A 16,948-nucleotide genomic window follows, 5' to 3' on the forward strand; every position below is an offset into this window, starting at 1 on the left:
TGGGAAAGACACACATTTTGTCTTGTCCAACAACAAGACAATGTAGAGGTCGGGTGGGTTGGTTCTGTATTTTGTGGTCGCAGAGAGCGGACGATGACTCCTCCAACTCCATGCAATCAAACATCTGTGTGTGTCTCGGGTCCAGGCCGCAGGGAGGGAGGGAGGGAGGGAGGAAGGGAGGGAGCGAGTGAGCCACATTGTTTGGCAATGATCGTCTGTTCTTTATGGAAATGACTTGATTGGGCTGGATTCAATTTCCCCCAAGATATTTGCTGCAGTAGACAAAACCGAATTCTGGCGACCTGTGATTAACAAGAAAACTGACCTGTGCGTGGAATATTAAATGGTAATTTTTTTTGTCAAATGAAGCAATCTGTGCCCATAGAATTCTTTGCCGTGCCAACTTAAAGCCATCTTAACCTGGTCATTTTAGTGATGCAGTAAAACCCGGTCCTGTCTGCCTCGGTTTGCACCCAGAGGGGCAGCGGCGAACTCTTCTGGGCGGGCGCTCCGCTGGGGTTATAAGGACCGGTTTCGGGGGTGATTGGGGGTGGGGGAGGACCTGGAAGGTGGGGGTGGGGTGGGGTGATGTGGACTGGACCCGGGGGGGGGGGAGAGGGGTGAGGGAGATGGGATCTGGGGTATAGGACCACTACAGAAAAGGCTTCTGAAGGCACCAGGGGCAATTGGAGAGGACCGTCCCAGGTTCTGACCATATTTGGGTGCTCCAAAAATCAGCGAGCAGTGGGAGGAGAGGTCTGAGAGTCTTGGAGCAGAGAGGGGTCGGGAGGACAGAGGCTCGGAGCATTGTGTGGTGGGGTGGGAAGAGACAGTATCTGACAGTATTGAGCTTTGCTGCTCTCTGGTAATGTGCATGAACTGTTATTGGAGCAGAAAAACATCTGCTCCTGCACAGTGTAACATTCCATTTCCGACACTACATGTCCTTATGACCTCTTTTTGAATCTGAGTACTAATATGTACTGAACTCTGTGCAGCTTCAAGCTGTGAATTGACAGTCACTGGGGAATGGGCTCAATCTCTGCACTTACAGCTATTGGAGAGGAGACTTTTCCAACTCGTGAAAAATATAGCAACAGTTAGGCAAAAGTTTACGATGCGCTGAAGAGCGGGTGATTATTTAAAGGGGAGCTGCAGTGAGTTGGGTTTTATTTGCTATGGTTCTCTGTGGTTTGCTCCTGCAGTCCATGGCTGCAGAGTTCCACCTGAGCTAAATTTTCGTGGGGAAATTGCTGTGTAGAGGCCAAGCACGTCACGACGACACCAGTTGCATTTATATAGCGCCTTTAACGTAGTTTTTTTTAAAAAGTTGCTTCACAGAAGCATTATCAAACAAAATTTAACACCGAGCCACATCATGAGATATTGGGACAGGGAGGGAGAGTGAGAGAGAAGCAAAGAGAGAGAGAGAGAGAAAGAAAGAAGCAGAGAGAGAGAGAGAGAGAGAGAGAGAAAAGCAGAGAGTGTTTAGGGAGGGAATTCTGGAGCTTACGGCCCCAGGCAGCTGAAGACACGGCCGCCAATGGCGGAACGAAGAAATTCGAGCAAGAGGCCAAAATTGGAGGAGCGCAGAGATGGGGGAGGGTTGTAGGAGAGGAGGAGGTGACAGAGATAGGGAGGGGAGCGAGGCCATAGAGGGATTATAAAACAAGGGTGGGAATTTCAACAATTCGCCACAGGGAATATCCGTCAAGGGAGACGTCATGAGGTCCTTGACATGTTCCAGTTGGCAGCGAGCCCTGAGTGTCTTTGGAGGGGTTCTGGGAATAGATTGACTGCCTTCCCTCCCTGCAACAACAACAACCTGTATTTATATAGCACCTTTAATGTAGCGACACGTCCCAAGGTAATTTACAGGAGTATTACGCAATTAAAACATTTGACACCGAGCCGCATAAGTAGAAATTAGGGCAGGTGAGCAAAAGCTTGGTCAAAGAGGTAGGTTTTCAGGAGCATCTTGAAGGAGGAAAGAGAGGTAGAGAGGCGGAGAGGTTTAGGGAGGGAGTTCCAGAGCTTGGGGCCCAGGCAGCTGAAGGCACGGCCACCAATGGTTGAGCGATTATAATCAGGGATGCTCAGGAGGAGGTTACAGAGATAGAGATACAATTTGCAGGGCGGTCAGAGGAATAGGAGAAAATGGAAGCAAAAATATGAAGAACCCTGCAGAGCTTACTGCTTCAACAGTAGTCTTGCAATCAATGGGTTCAGACACATTTTTCTACGTTAAAGGCGCTAGATAAATCCAACTTGTTGTTGTGACGTGCTTGGCCTCTACTTAACAATTTCCCCACTAAAGTTTAGCTCAGATTGGAAACTCTGCAGACAGTCGGTCGAACTGTCAGAAATTATGGCTGAGTTTGCTTCTCGTAGCTTCTCGTAACTTCTCAAAAGTTGCAATGTAAACAGTCCTTGTTTGTGAAACAAAAAGTTGCTGATGGTTTAGAAAGGCAAATTTGAAAACAAGCTTCGTGATTTTCCACCAAACTTATGCTGCGTTTCCCTCAATGAGGGTTTGCCTGTCGGCACCATTCGGATAAAATCCAAAACTGACCAGTTGGCGTGGCCTGGCTGTACAATTGGGCTGCTTAGAGAGGAGGGAGCTTGCATGCTAGGCCAGCCTACTGCTCTGTGTAATGTATGCGCATGGTGAGGATGTAGAGCTGCTGACTCCTGATCTTTTGGCACCCTGTGCGGAGGGGAGCGGGCAGGTCGGAGGATCTCCTCGTAGGACTGCTCCTGGGCACGGCCAAGGGGGCCATTAACCGGTCCAGGCAGCGGGCGGTCGAGGGGGTCGTTCAGCCCGACTGCCTGCCTCTCTTCCGCGGTTACATCCGCGCCAGGGTGTCCGCCTGCCTCTCTTCTGCGGTTACATCCGCGCCAGGGATTCCCTCGAGCTGGAGCACGCGGTGTCCACCGGTACGCTCGCGGCCTTCCGCGAGAGGTGGGCGCCGGAGGGACTGGAGTGCATCATCACCCCCGGCAACCAAATTTTAATTTAATTTAAGTTTATGGTCAAAAGTTAATTTGTTTATTTGTCCGTTTTAGTGCCCCCTTTTTAATAGGGGGCACTTGATTGATGGCTTCAACAAAATAGTTGTGGAGCTGTTGAGTTGGGAGTGACTTAGCCAGTCATGTGATGTTCACAAGACTCAATAAAACCCCAGCCAGTTGGGTTTGGGGGATCCACAATGGGGCAGATGGTTGTGAGCCTGGTGGATGAACTGGTAATGTGTAGTGGGATTGTTAAACCTTTTGCTGATAAACCAACTAGTTCTTAATAGCAAAGAACCCATGAAGCAAATGCATTTCAGTCTGGTTGTGTCGAGGAAGGGGGGATTCTTCCTGAAGAAGTTCAATTCTGAGTCAAGTTGTGCAAAACATAGGACTGAGATCAGCGAGTCGTGATACAATTCCCCCCCCCGCACCCCAGACCACCCTCATGGCCAGTCATCACATTGGCAGAAGTCTGGCAATGAGTCAGCTGCCTTTTGCTGTAAAGTACGAGGTGGCAGGAAACCCAATTAATGTCAAGTAGCTGTGACCACACTGATGCTATTACTTACAGTCGTGCGAGTTTGCATGAACAATCGTTTGCCCCCTTCTTAAGGTCCACAATACTGCTATAAATAGAGGATAAATATATTAACGTATTGTGGGCCTGAGAGAGAGAGAGAGGTAATGAAAGTGTCTGGGACTGAAGAACATTAGGTATGGCAGCGTACCTGGGTTCCCAGATGGCTTTTTATCTGCCGAGCTGCTGCCCAGCATTTTGGTGAAACCACAGAAATTCTCAGAGGTCGGTATTCGGTCCCGCCGCGGTTGGGGCGGTGAGACCGGCTGAGCGCTGATTCTAACGCCGGGCGGTAGGTGCCACCTCAAACTGTGCAAAATTCACTTTTGCCGCCCAAGGATGAGAGAGCAGCGCTAAAGGTGGGCGTTGCACACTCTCCCTCTGGGACTGACGTGCCGGAGCTCAGGAGGCCGACCGGATTTCCTCGCGGTCGGCTGCCGGCATGCGAGTTTCCGACACGTTCCCTCCCCCTCACCCACACTTCCCCACTGCTCCCATTAATACCAAAATGCTAAAAAAAAATATATAAGCACTTACCTTGCTCCCTGGACGCTCCCGCCCCGGGGACCCCTGATGTCCCGCCACCTTTCCCAGGCTGTACGGACGCCTGCCGGTAAGCCCACCGTACTCACCGAATCTCCCTGCCACGGCGGCGGCAAGGGGGCGTTGCCCGCTCGATGATGTCACCACGGGGGTGGCGGCCGAGCGCGCAATCCCCACCGCCCGACTAAACTTACCGTGAGCCCAGGAACCCAGTTGCTGCCGACGGTAAGGACTTTGCCGCCCCTCGCAGTCGGCGATTGAGAACGAATTTCGACCCCTGAGACTATGAACTAGAACCTCTCTTTGGGTGAAGAAACTGCCAGATATCAGCTGGCAAGTTTGGAGAGCACTTCATCTGCCGGCACCAAATTGCAGCTGGTTTACTGCTGCTTTGCAAGATGTCTCTTTGTGCTGCGGGTGTATTTTTTTCCGAGAAAGCTGGTGGTACATTCAAGAATAAACTTGGCAGGGCCTTGGTTGCTAGTCACCTGCCGTGTTCCCTCAGCACGGTGTGTGACGTCGGGGAGGGATCTGCGGAGCAGCTGGAGAAAAGGCAAAGGTTGAAGATGGACAACGGTAGAATTACAGTGCAAGTATTCTGGGCATTGGCAGGCGACTGATTCGTCCTTTTGGAAGTTTATTATTTTCTCCTCTCCTTTTCCCGACACCTCCCAGCCGGAGATTTGCTCCCAGGTTCTGCCAGTACTTCTCTCTCTGTCCCTCTGTACCACAGTATTTTGGGACAGACTACAGAATGCTGCAGTACAGAGGGACCTGGGGGTCCTTGTGCATGGAACACAAAAAGTTAGTATGCCGGTAATCAGGAAGGCAAGTGGAATGTTGGCCTTCATTGCAAAGGGGATGGAGTATAGCAGTAGAAAAGTTCTGCTACAACTGTACAGGGTATTGGTGAGGCCACACCTGGAATACTGCGTACAGTTTTGGTCTCCTTATTTAAGAAAGGATATACTTTCATTGGAGGCAGTTCAGAGAAGGTTAACGAGGTTGATTCGCGCGATGAAGGGGTTGTCTTATGAAGAAAAGTTGGACCGATACTCATTGGAGTTTAGAAGAATGAGGTGTGATCTTATTGAAATATAAGATACTGAGGGGGCTTGACAGGATAGATGCAGAGAGGATGTTTCCCCTCGTGGGGGAATCTAGAACAAGGGGGCATAGTTTCAGAATAAGGGGTTGCCTATTTAAAACGTAAATGAGGAGGAATTTCCTCTCTGAGGGTCGTAAACCTGTGGAATTCTCTGCCCCAGAGAGCTGTGGAAGCTGGGTCACCGAATATATTTAAGGCGGAGATCGACAGACTTTTGAGCGATAAGGGAATAAAGGGTTATAGGGAGCGGGCGGGGAAGTGGAGCTGAGTCCATGATCAGATCAACTATGATCTTATTGAATGGCGGAGCAGGCTCGAGGGGCCGAATGGCCGACTTCTGCTCCTATTTCTTACGTTTTTGTGTTCTCTACGACTGTGAGAGAGGGCTGATCTACCCCAACGCCACTTGCCTGCACTATCCCCATATCCCTTTATTCCCTTAATATGTAATGTTCCTGCAATGTTGATTTTCAGTGATTGGTATACAAGGACACACAGGTCCCTCTGAACACCAACATTCCCCAATCTCTCGCCATTTAAAAAAAAACGGAGTGACTGAGTCACTGATTATTTTTTTCAGCCCCCTCCCACATTCTGAGAACTAACTGGCCTTTACTCTCTGCCTCCCTCAAACAATGCAGCTAAGCACAGAAACTTGCCACGTGGTGGATGACAGGAAAGAACTTGCATCTTCTCCAGGAGACCTGTCCACTTTCATGTGGCCATGAACTCTTCCAAGGAAATGACTGTGAAATAATTTTGCAATTCTCCATTTTTGGCTAAAGCTTTTTAAAGGCAAAGCATTTCTTGGAGAATCGTTGCAAAAAGTGCATCCAACAATTTATTTTACAAACGCCAAAATATTGCTTGGCCCCTTGAATACCACAAGTGTTTTACAACTTGTTCTGTCTGACACACTTCAATTGCCTTGATAAGCAAAGTACATAACCGCTCCAATCATTATATTTTCTTGAGTCACTGACTGTGTGATGAAATGATGTGCTGGAAATGGTATTTACTTTTAATTTCTGTTCAACGTAATTTAGAAATAAATGTCTTTCTTATCAGTTGGGGGAATTGCACGTAAATGCTTTAAACACTCCTCATCTGAAAATATCGTGGGAGGGAGCGAGAGGCCACTTTTCAGTCTCTCGAGTTGCCTCCATGAGGTAGATGTCCTGTGGTTTAAGTATTCTATTAATTCCAAACCTTCACTGTGACTCATAACATAAGAAATTGGAGCAGGAGTAGGCCATATGGCCCCTCGAGCCTGCTCCGTCATTTAATAAGATCATGGCTGATCTGATCATGGACTCAGCTCCACTTCCCTGCCCGCTCCCTAGAACCCCTTATCCACTTATCTTTTAAGAAACTGTCTATTTCTGTCTTAAATATATTCAATGACCCAGCTTCCACAGTTCTCCGAGGCAGCGAATTCCACAGATTTACAACCCTCTGAGAGAAGAAATTTCTCCTCATCTCAGTTTTAAATGGGCGGCCCCTTATTCTAAGAACATGCCCTCTAGTTCTAGTCTCCCCCCTTCAGTGGAAAAATCCTCTCTGCATCCACCTTGTCAAGCCCCCTCGTAATCTTTTACGTTTCGATACGATCACCTCTCATTCTTCTGAATGCCAATGCGTAGAGGCCCAACCTACTCAACTTTTCCTCATAAGTTAACCCCCCTCATCTCCGGAATCAACCTAGTGAACCTTCTCTGAACTGCCTCCAAAGCAAGTATATCCTTTCGTAAATATGGAAAACAAAACTGCACGCAGTATTCCAGGTGTGGCCTCACCAATACCTTATATAGCTGTAGCAAGACTTCCCTGCTTTTATACTCCATCCCCTTTGCAATAAAGGCCAAGATACCATTGGCCTTCCTGATCACTTGCTGTACCTGCATACTAACCTTTTGCGTTTCATGCACAACTACCCCGAGGTCCCGCTGTACTGCGGCACTTTGCAATCTTTCTCCATTTAAATAATAACTTGCTTCGATTTTTTTTCTTCCAAAGTGCATGACCTCACACTTTCCAACATTATACTCCATCTGCCAAATTTTTTCCCATTTACTTAGCCTGCCTATGACTTTTTGCAGATTTTTTGTGTCCTCCTCACACATTGCTTTTCCTCCCATCTTTGTATCATCAGCAAACTTGGCTACTTTACACTCAGTCCCTTCTTCCAAGTCGTTAATATAGATTGTAAATAGTTGGAGTCCCAACACTGATCCCTGCGGCACCCCACTGGTTACTGGTTGCCAACCAGAGAATGAACCATTTATCCCGACTCTCTGTTTTCTGTTAGTTAGCCAATTCTCTATCCATGCTAATATATTGCCCCCAACCCCATGAACTTTTATCTTGTGCAGTAACCTTTTATGTGGCACCTTGTCAAATGCCTTCTGGAAGTCCATACACCACATCCACTGGTTCCCCCTTATCCATCCTGTTCATTACATCCTCGAAGAACTCCAGCAAATTTGTCAAATATGACTTCCCCTTCATAAATCCATGCTGACTCTGCCTGACCGAATTTTGCTTTTCCAAATGTCCTGCAACTGCTTCTTTAATAATGGACTCCAACATTTTCCCAACCACAGATGTTAGGCTAACTGGTCTATAGGGCCCAACTTTGCCCAACCCCTTTTTAAGTGCGCTGACTTTGCGCCCTGGAAACAGCGCCGGAAAAAAAGGGCCCCATCCTGGCCGCTCTTCCGAGTCCCCGGAGTCCCAGCACGGCATGCATTCTGAAGTGGGGGGGGCGGAGAAACAGGCCAGCACCGAAAACAGTGACGGCAGCTGCGCGCATGCGCAGTGAAGTCTGCGCGCATGCTCCTGCCCTCCCAGCGTGTCCTGTGGGTTGTGAGCAGGACCCGATGCTCGCAGCCCCTATCCCAGGCTGAAGGGATGCCCCGATCTCGCCGCACCCTATCCCCGGCTGAGTGGCCTCCAGCACCGACTGGCTGGCCCGCTGAGTTCCCAGGCGAGGTAGGACTTTGGTTTTATTTTTTATTTATTGGTTGTGCTTGAGAGTTTTGATTGGGGGCTGCAGGGGCGGTGGGGAGAAAGAGTGTTTTGTATACCAGCATCTCTCTCTCTCTCTCTCTCTCTCTCTCTCTCTCTCTCTCTCTCTCTCTCTCTCTCTCTCTCTCTCTCTCTCTGGCTACCCCTCCACCCCGTGACATCGTGGCCAGCAGCTCTCATCTCTCCGGTAGGATTTACTTTATTTTTATTAGCATTTTAATTGTTTGAGCTTTTCCTTGCAATGTTTGGTGCTTGGTTGTTGAGGTCCTCTCCAGTTCCCTTCCCTCCCCTATCCCTGCCCTAATGTCTGCCGAATGTGTGCTGCTTTTTCTTCACTGCCCGCAAGGTTTTTCAGAGCTGGCCACATACGCTGACCTAAGTGGAATTGGAGTAAGTTTTAGCTGGCCAAAGTGGCATAAATGGCCAAAACTGGCGAAAGTGTCTGGGAACGCCCCCTTTAGGGGGAAAAAAAACTGACCTAAAAAAAATTGTACCTAACTGACTTACTCTGGAGCAAATTTTGGGGGGAAAATGGCATTTTTTAACTTATGCCAGAAAAAACAACTTACTCCAAAAAAATTGATGCAAGTCATGGCCAAAGTTGGGCCCATAATTTCCTGTTTTTTGTCTACCGCCTTTTTTAAATAGGGGCGTTACATTTGCAGTTTTCCAATCTGGTGGGGCCTCCCCAGAATCCAGGGAATTTTGGTAAATTACAACCAATGCATCCACTATCCCTGCCACTACTACTCTTAACCCAAGGATGCAAGCCATCAGGTCCAGGGGATTTATCTGCCTTTAGTCCCATTATCTTATTGAGTACCACCTCCTTTGTGATTGTGTTAAGTTCCTCCCCCTCCTATAGCCCCTTGACTATCCACTGTTGGAATATTGTTAGTGTCCTCTACCATAAAAACTGATACAAAATACTTGTTCAGAGTTTCTGCCATCTCAATGTTCCCCATTACTAATTCCCCGGTCTCGTCCTATAAGGGACCAACATTTATTTTAGCCACTCTTTTCGTTAGCTGAAGCACTGGGGGAGTTAGCCCACATGATTTTCTGCAAGTGTTCTTGATACTGTCTTTTCACACGACAACAATGTCCAAAAGCACTTAGCAAATCTGAAGAGTTGTAAACCCTTCTGCCTTGCCCTTAACACATGTTTACATCACATCTCATTGACTGTGAGCCAAGCTTCACAAACTCAGCTGAATTGACTCAGGCCTTTAGAATGCCGTGCCAGCGTCTGATATTTATATTTTTCCAGTTTCCTCTCCTCACTAATCCTTGTGTGTCAGCCATGACTCAGTGGGCAGCACTTTCGCCTCTGAGTCAGAAGGTTGTGGGTTCGAGTCCCACTCCAGAAACCTGAGCACAAAAATCCAGGCTGACACTCCAGTGCAGTGCTGAGGGAGTGCTACACTGTCGGAGGTGCCGTCTTTCGGATGAGCGGCTGAACCAAGGCCCCCGTCTGCCCTCTCAGGTGGACGTAAAAGATCCCATGGCACTATTTAGAAGAAAGGCAGGGGAGTTATCCCCGGTGTCCTGGCAAATATTTATCCCTCAATCAACATAACAAAAAAAAACAGATTATCTGGTCATTATCACATTGCTGTGTGTGGGAGCTTGCTGTGCGCAAATTGGCTGCCACGTTTCCCACATTACAACAGTGACTGCACTCCAAAAGTACTTCATTGGCTGTAAAGTGCTTTGGGATGTTGGGTGCTCATGAAAGGCGCTATATAAATGCAAGACTTTCATTCTTTCTAATCTTTAGTTCAGTTCTTCAGCCCAAGACCGTAAGCAGATGGCCGTTAATTGTTCCTGAGTCTCTACCTCTGCTGCTTGAAACCCAGTTGCTCGGGTTTGCATGCGAATGATTTCAGTCAGTCTGTCCACCAGTTCTCCTTCCCCTGTTGAGAATTGTATTGCATCTGGTTTTAAACGTGAAAACACCAGCCACCACACGAGCTTGACAGAGCTAGGTCTTGGTCTAGCGGCAAGGATTAACCAAGACGACTGAAGACCAACTCTGCTGCATGAACCTAGTGCGTACATATATCGCAGTGTGGGCTGGGCCCGTGCTGTCCCTGGGCCCTCGACTCTTCTGGGTCCTGACCATGTGGCTCTGCAATTTCTCGCCCCTCCTTCACCCCAACCTTGCCGCTCCTGCTGTACCCTGCCCACGCTCCAATCACCGACCTGGTTATGGTGACGTCCATCCAATCGCCGCCTTCACAGCCGACGCCCTTCTGAACCGGCTCACGCTGCAATTTGTAGTGGCATACCGCACGTTGCTCCCTCTAATGGTCTAGACTTCAAGTACCGTTTGCATCACAACCATTCACAAAACACTTGGTTTGGTCTTGCACCAAGTTCAGAGGTGACTTTCTTGTACAAGACCTGTGATATTTCAGGAGTTACCCTTGTCGATTCAATTTTGGTGCAGAAATAATAATCCCACTGAATTGGAAACTCGTTTTGCCCCTTGTCCAATTTATGGTCTTTGATTTTAATTGCGGGTTAGAAAACCGCGTCTCAATTTGCCACCTGTCCTCGTGTGAATTTGAGCTCCTTCGAGGAATTCCTGCTCTCTTCCAAGGCAGCGCAGCAAGGGACAGGAAATGTTATCTCTCTGCGATATCATTTTGTAACTAAAATCTGTTTAGCAGCTGTTGGGAAGTTGTTTGTTTTGAAACGGCTGTTTCAGTGGAGGAATGCCGGATGTGAAGATTCGGAGACACACGGATTATGTGCAAATTTCTGTCCCCAAAAGCTAACTGTCCTGCCCGATATTTATTTCTCAATCAATGTCACTAAAACAAATGAGCTGGTCATTATCACATGGCTGTTTGCTGTGCGCAAATTGGCTACCACGTTTCCTACATTACAACAACAACAACCTTTTGCATTTATATAGCGCCTTTAACGTAGTGAAACGTCCCAGGGCGCTTCACAGGAGTGTTATGAGAGAAAAATTTGACACCGAGCCGCATAAGGAGAAATTAGCGCAGGTGACCAAAGGAGCGTCTTGAAGGAGGAAAGAGAGGCGGAGAGGTTCAGGCAGGGAGTTCCAGAGCTCGGGGCCGAGGCAACAGAAGGCACGGCCACCAATGGTTGAGCGATTATAATCGGGGATGCTCGAGAGCAGAATTAGAGAGCGCAGATATCTCGGGGGTGGGGGGGGCAGTTGTGAGGCTGGAGGAGATTAGAAATAGGGAGGGGCGAGGCCATGGAGGGATTTGAAAATAAGGATGAGAATTTTGAAATTGAGGCGTTGCTTAACCGGGAGCCAATGTAGGTCGGCGAGCACAGGGGGTGATGGGTGAGTGGAACTTGGTGCAAGTTAGGACATGGGGCAGCCAAGTCTTGGATCGCCTCTAGTTTACATAGAGTAGAACGTGGGAGGCCAGCCAGGAGTGCATTGGAGTAGCCAAGTCAAGTGACAACTCTTCGAAAAAAAAAAAGTCCATCCTTGGTTGGGAAGCCCTGAGGATGTGAAAGTGACTGTGCCGATGCAAGTCTTTCCGTTTGTGTCTCTCAGACGAAGCGGAGTAATCTGCAAAGCTGTTGCCCGAAATGGATATCGGGGTGCTCAGTGCCAAGGTACCAGAGTATTGTGTGTGTTTAATGTCAGGAGCACTTGAATCCAATGCTGTGTTTAAGTGGATGGTCTCTCAAAAAGAAAGATGTCCAACTCGGATTAACACTAAAACTGCATCATGTTTTCATGTCAAGTCAGTCACAACATTTTTGAGAGGGATCCGCTCAGAGTGAAAATAGCAGGTCAGAAGTGATTAACTGGAGAATGCAGGCACTGTCGGTGCTTGGTAAATGACTGAAGTGGTTCCAGCTGCTGTCGGTGCTTGGAAGTCAAGCCAGCCGAGGCTCAAGTGGCTTATTTGTCATAAATCACTAATCCTAACGTTTTGTTTTCGGATGAGACGTCAAACCGAGGCCCCGTCTGGCCCCTCAGGTAGGCGTAAAAGATCTCGAAGAAGAGCAGGGGAATTGTCCCCGGTGTCCTGGGGCCAATATTTATCCCTCCGTCAACATAACAAAAACAGATTATCTGGGTCATTGTCACATTGCTGTTTGTGAGAGCTTGCTGTGCGCAAATTGGCTGCCACGTTTCCCACATTACAACAGTGACTACACTCCAAAAGTACTTCATTGGCTGTAAAGCGCTTTGAGACGTCCGGTGGTGCTGAAAGGCGCTATATAAATGCAAGTTGTTGTTTATCCCTCTTGCTTAGCACCTAGTCTCCTCGTCCACAGAAAGTCCCAGTGCAGTATCTTTATATATGTGAGGGGCGCTGCAACGATCCAGGCTATTTTTGAATCAGCGAATCTCTCCCTCACGCGAACCTTTCCTGGAAGAGAAGGCAGTTGGGTTGGCCGCTCTCAGTCCAAGAACTTTGATCAAGAATCACCGTGTTGGTGGGGAATCTCGTGCACAAACCCACATCCTGCCGTACTATCACACTACAAGTGACATTTCAGAACTTTGCTCAAGGTCATCTTCCTGCAGAGCCGTGTTGTCTGACTGATGGCCATTTATCCCCACTTTCCCCCCCGCCCCCCTGATTTATGATCAAGGCTCTGTTTCTCTCCCGCGTGAAATTCATTGGGACATTCTTCCGTGTGCTCGGTAAATCCCAGTTTGTTGCTGATGACCAGGATCTGTGGCATGTATTATAGAATCATAGAATGGTTACACCATGGCAGGAGGCCATTGGGCCCCTCGAGCCCATGCTGACTCTCAGCCAGTCCCGCTCCCCCGTCCTTTCCTCGTAGCCCTGCACATTTTTTCCCTTCAGATATTTATCCAACTCCCTTTTGAAAGATAAAATTGAGTCTGCCTCCACCACCCTTTCAGGCAGCGCATTCCAGATCCCAACCACTCGCTGTGTAAAAAATGTTTTTTCTTATATCGCCTTTGGTTCTTCTGCCACTCACCTTAAATCTGTGACCTCTGGTTCTCTACTCTCCCACCAATGGGAACAGTTTCTCTCTATCTACTCTGTCCAGACCCCTCGTTATTTTGAAGACCCCTCATAAGAACATAAGAAATAGGAGCAGGAGTCGGCCATTCGGCCCCTCGAGCCTGCTCCACCATTCAATAAGATCATGGCTGATCTGATCTTGGCCTCAGTTCCACTTTCCTGCCCGCTCCCCATCACCCTCGACTCTCTTATTGGTCAAAAATCTGTCGATCTCCACCTTAAATATATTGAATGACCCAGCTCTCTCGGGCCGAGAAACCAAGGATTCATGACCCTCTGAGAGAAGAAATTCCTCCTCATTTCCGTTCTAAATGGGCGACCCCTTATTCTGAAACTATGCCCCCTAGTTCTAGATTCCCCCACGAGGGGAAACATCCTCTCTGCATCTACCCTGTCAAGCCCCCTCAATATCACCTCTCATTCTTCTAAACTCCATTGAGTAGAGGCCCAACCTGCTCAACCTTTCTTCATATGACAACCCCTTCATCTCAGGAATCAACCTCGTGAACCTCTCTGATTGTGTTTTTTTTTCAAATGGGCCTATTAATTTTCTTAATTTTTGTGTTAAAGCAACTTTTTGTTATTGGATCACACTGACGAACCACGTCTGCTTATGTAATCCCGAATTATGTGCAGGCCTGTTTGTGGGAATGGGGTTTCCTCTTGCTTTATCTTCTTTCTTCTCCCAGAAGTCAGCAACCAGCCTGGCCATTGGGACTATTTCTGTCGATGAGCCTTCCTGTTCTGTTCTGCCTTTTCTCAAATGTCCCCAGCAGAAGAGAATTCTCCAAACCGTCGGCACTTACTGGGGCATACTTTCTGGCCTGGAGACGGTGAAGGTTGAACAGCCTCAAAGCCTCCCTGATAAAGTGCAACATCCCCACTGACACCTGGGAGTCCCTGGCCAAAGACCGCCCTAAGTGGAGGAAGTGCATCCGGGAGGGCGCTGAGCACCTCGAGTCTCATCGCCGAGAGCATGCAGAAAACAAGCGCAGGCAGCGGAAGGAGCGTGCGGCAAAACCAGACTCCCCACCCACCCTTTCCTTCAACCACTGTCTGTCCCACCTGTGACAGAGACTGTAATTCCAATATTGGACTGTTCAGCCACCTGAGAACTCACTTTGAGTGGAAGCAAGTCTTCCTCGATTCTGAGGGACTGCCGATGATGATGATGATGATGATGACGACTTTCTGTTGGATGGAAAGTTCCAAATATTGATGATGTATCTCAAGATATTCCAGTAACAGTCCCAGAGGTTTGCTGGCCTGCAGCAGAGAGCAGAATAAGGTGACATAACCTTGCTCGTGTCCTTCTAGAGCCGTCAGTTTTTTTTTCTTCCATCACCTCTACCTCGTTGAAGGTTGTATCTTGTGCTCAGAAGTGGGTCCAACATAGTAATGGTCCTGCAGTATCTTACTCTAGTGCCCATTCTGCATGTGGATGCTTGGGCATTGGACTTCACTGGGTTAATCCCCAAAAGAAAGGCAAATGGAATGTTGGCCTTTATTGCAAGGGGGATGGAGTATAAAAGTAGGGAAGTCCTGCTACAACTGTACAAGGTATTGGTGAGACCACACCTGGAGTACTGCGTACAGTTTTGGTCTCCTTATTTAAGGAAGGATATACTTGCATTGGAGGCAGTTCAGAGAAGGTTCACTAGGTTGATTCCTGAGATGAAGGGGTTGACTTATGAAGATAGGTTGAGCCGATACACATTGGAGTTTAGAAGAATGAGAGGTGAACAAGCCAGATGCAGAGAGGATGTTTCCCCTCGTGAGGGAATCTAGAGCTCGGGGGCCTAGTTTAAGAATAAAGGGCCGCCCATTTAGAACTGAGATGAGGAGGAATTTCTTCTCTGTGAGGGTTCTCTGCCCCAGAGAGCTAAGGAGGCTGGGTCATTGAATATATTTAAGGCAGAGATAGACATATTTTTGAACGATAAGGGAATCGAGGGTTATGGGGAACGGGCAGCCCATGATCGGATCAGCTATGATCGTATTGAATGGCGGAGCATGCTCGAGAGGCCGTGTGGCTGACTCCTGCTCCTATTTCTTATGTTCTTGAAAGACCAAAACCTGTTGTCAACCAAGTGAACACTTCCAGTGGGAGTCAGCAGGTATTGATTGCGAGACGATTAGGGGAATTTACTGACCTAGCGAGGCAACGATAGTGACTAAAAATTGAAGAAAAGGATGAATCAATCACAGACTGATTCCTGGGATGGGGGGATTGTCCTATGAGGAGAGATTGAGTAGACTAGGCCTATATTCTCTAGAGTTTAAAAGAATGAGGTGAGATCTTATTGAAACATACAACATTTTGACAGGGCCTGACAGGGTAGATGCAGGGAGGATGTTTCCCCTGGCTGGGGAGTCTAGAACCAGGGGTCAGCCATTTAGGACTGAGATGAGGAGAAACTTCTTCACTTGGAGGTTGGTGAATCTTTGGAATTCTCTACCCCAGAGGGCTGTGGAGGCTCAGTCTTTGAGTATATTCAAGACAGAGATCGATAGATTTTTGGATATTAAGGGAATCAAGGGATATGGGGTTTAGTGCAGGAAAGTGGAGTTGAGGTAGAAGATCAGCCATGATCTCATTGAATGGCGGAGCAGGCTCGAGGGGCCGAATGGCCGACTCCTGCTCCTAATTCTTGTGTTCTAAGAGATCTGAATGCCTGAATAAATGGAGGAAAATAGCCAATTAGGAAATGCCAAAAATACTTTTCTGAGAAGGACTTAGTTCCTTTTATGTCAATAACAGGAAAAGAAGAGGAACGGTTTTTGTGTCTTACCCGAGAGGAAGACAGATATTTCTATCTGTGAGGGCATCTTTCGGACTTCTGGGCAGGTGACTAGTGGGCTGGCAGATTGCCCTTGAAATCTGCAGCGATGCACATTCGAAATGAGGACTGTTTTTTTTATTTTCCTTTTTAAGCTTTCAGTAAATGTGACTCTTGATGGTTGTGAGTTATGGGCGAGGCAGAAATCTCACTCGTGCTCCTGCCTTAAACTATCTAAGTTTACCACGGAGAAGTGCTGTTACAGGGGAACAGGTTTCAGCAAATGTGTGAACAAGACCAGGCTTCCATTTCACTGCTCCGTGACAAAATCCTCTCGCCAACATTTCAAACCCCCTGTAAACAACTCCGGAAATAACAAGCCAGTGACAGATGTGAGCAGTGCTTCCACTTTCCTTTAAACACGAGAATAAGTTCCAAAAACACTTCACAAAGCGACAGATGTTTAAAGTTAGAAATAGTAAGATATACTTTTAACATTTTGTAGTAAAATGTTGCAGCTGTGTTAGAAATGCTAAATACCTCTTGAGTTTCTTCAAGACACGAGTTGTAAACAAATGCCTTGTATACAAATCCGTGTTTCTTTTCTAATTATCAGCAGCATGTGTTACCAGTAGCCATTAAGAAGCTAAAGAATGAGCAAAAAAATTGAAGAACTTGCATTTATTAAGCCCCGCATCACATTTCTGAAACATCCCAAAGGAACTCCTTATTCACTGAATTAAGTTGAGGAATTGCTGTTAGATGAGTGAATGGAGCAACCCTTCTTCTTCCGAGGCAGTCCCCAGAGTCGAGGATAACGCTTCCACACTAACACCAGTTCTCAGGTGACTGATGGGTCCGATGCAGGACCTACAGTCTCTGTCGCAGG

General features: G+C 47.7%; 1 protein-coding gene across 4 annotated transcripts in view; it reads left to right on the plus strand.

Moving 5' to 3' along the window:
* The window catches only part of pik3cd (phosphatidylinositol-4,5-bisphosphate 3-kinase, catalytic subunit delta), a 245,206-nt gene that overhangs the window by 32,922 nt on the left and 195,336 nt on the right, over positions 1–16,948 (plus strand). Inside the window, exon 1 of one of the 4 annotated variants that reach the window (XM_070860518.1) lies at positions 11,812–11,879. The exons of the other annotated variants lie outside the window; for them this stretch is intronic. The gene's annotated coding sequence lies outside the window, so the exon portion shown is untranslated. Of the gene's footprint in view, positions 1–11,811; positions 11,880–16,948 lie in introns of those variants that run through there. 4 annotated transcript variants of the gene reach the window in all.

The sequence above is a fragment of the Pristiophorus japonicus genome, chromosome 18, assembly GCF_044704955.1.
Source record: "Pristiophorus japonicus isolate sPriJap1 chromosome 18, sPriJap1.hap1, whole genome shotgun sequence".
NCBI lineage: Eukaryota > Metazoa > Chordata > Chondrichthyes > Pristiophoridae > Pristiophorus > Pristiophorus japonicus.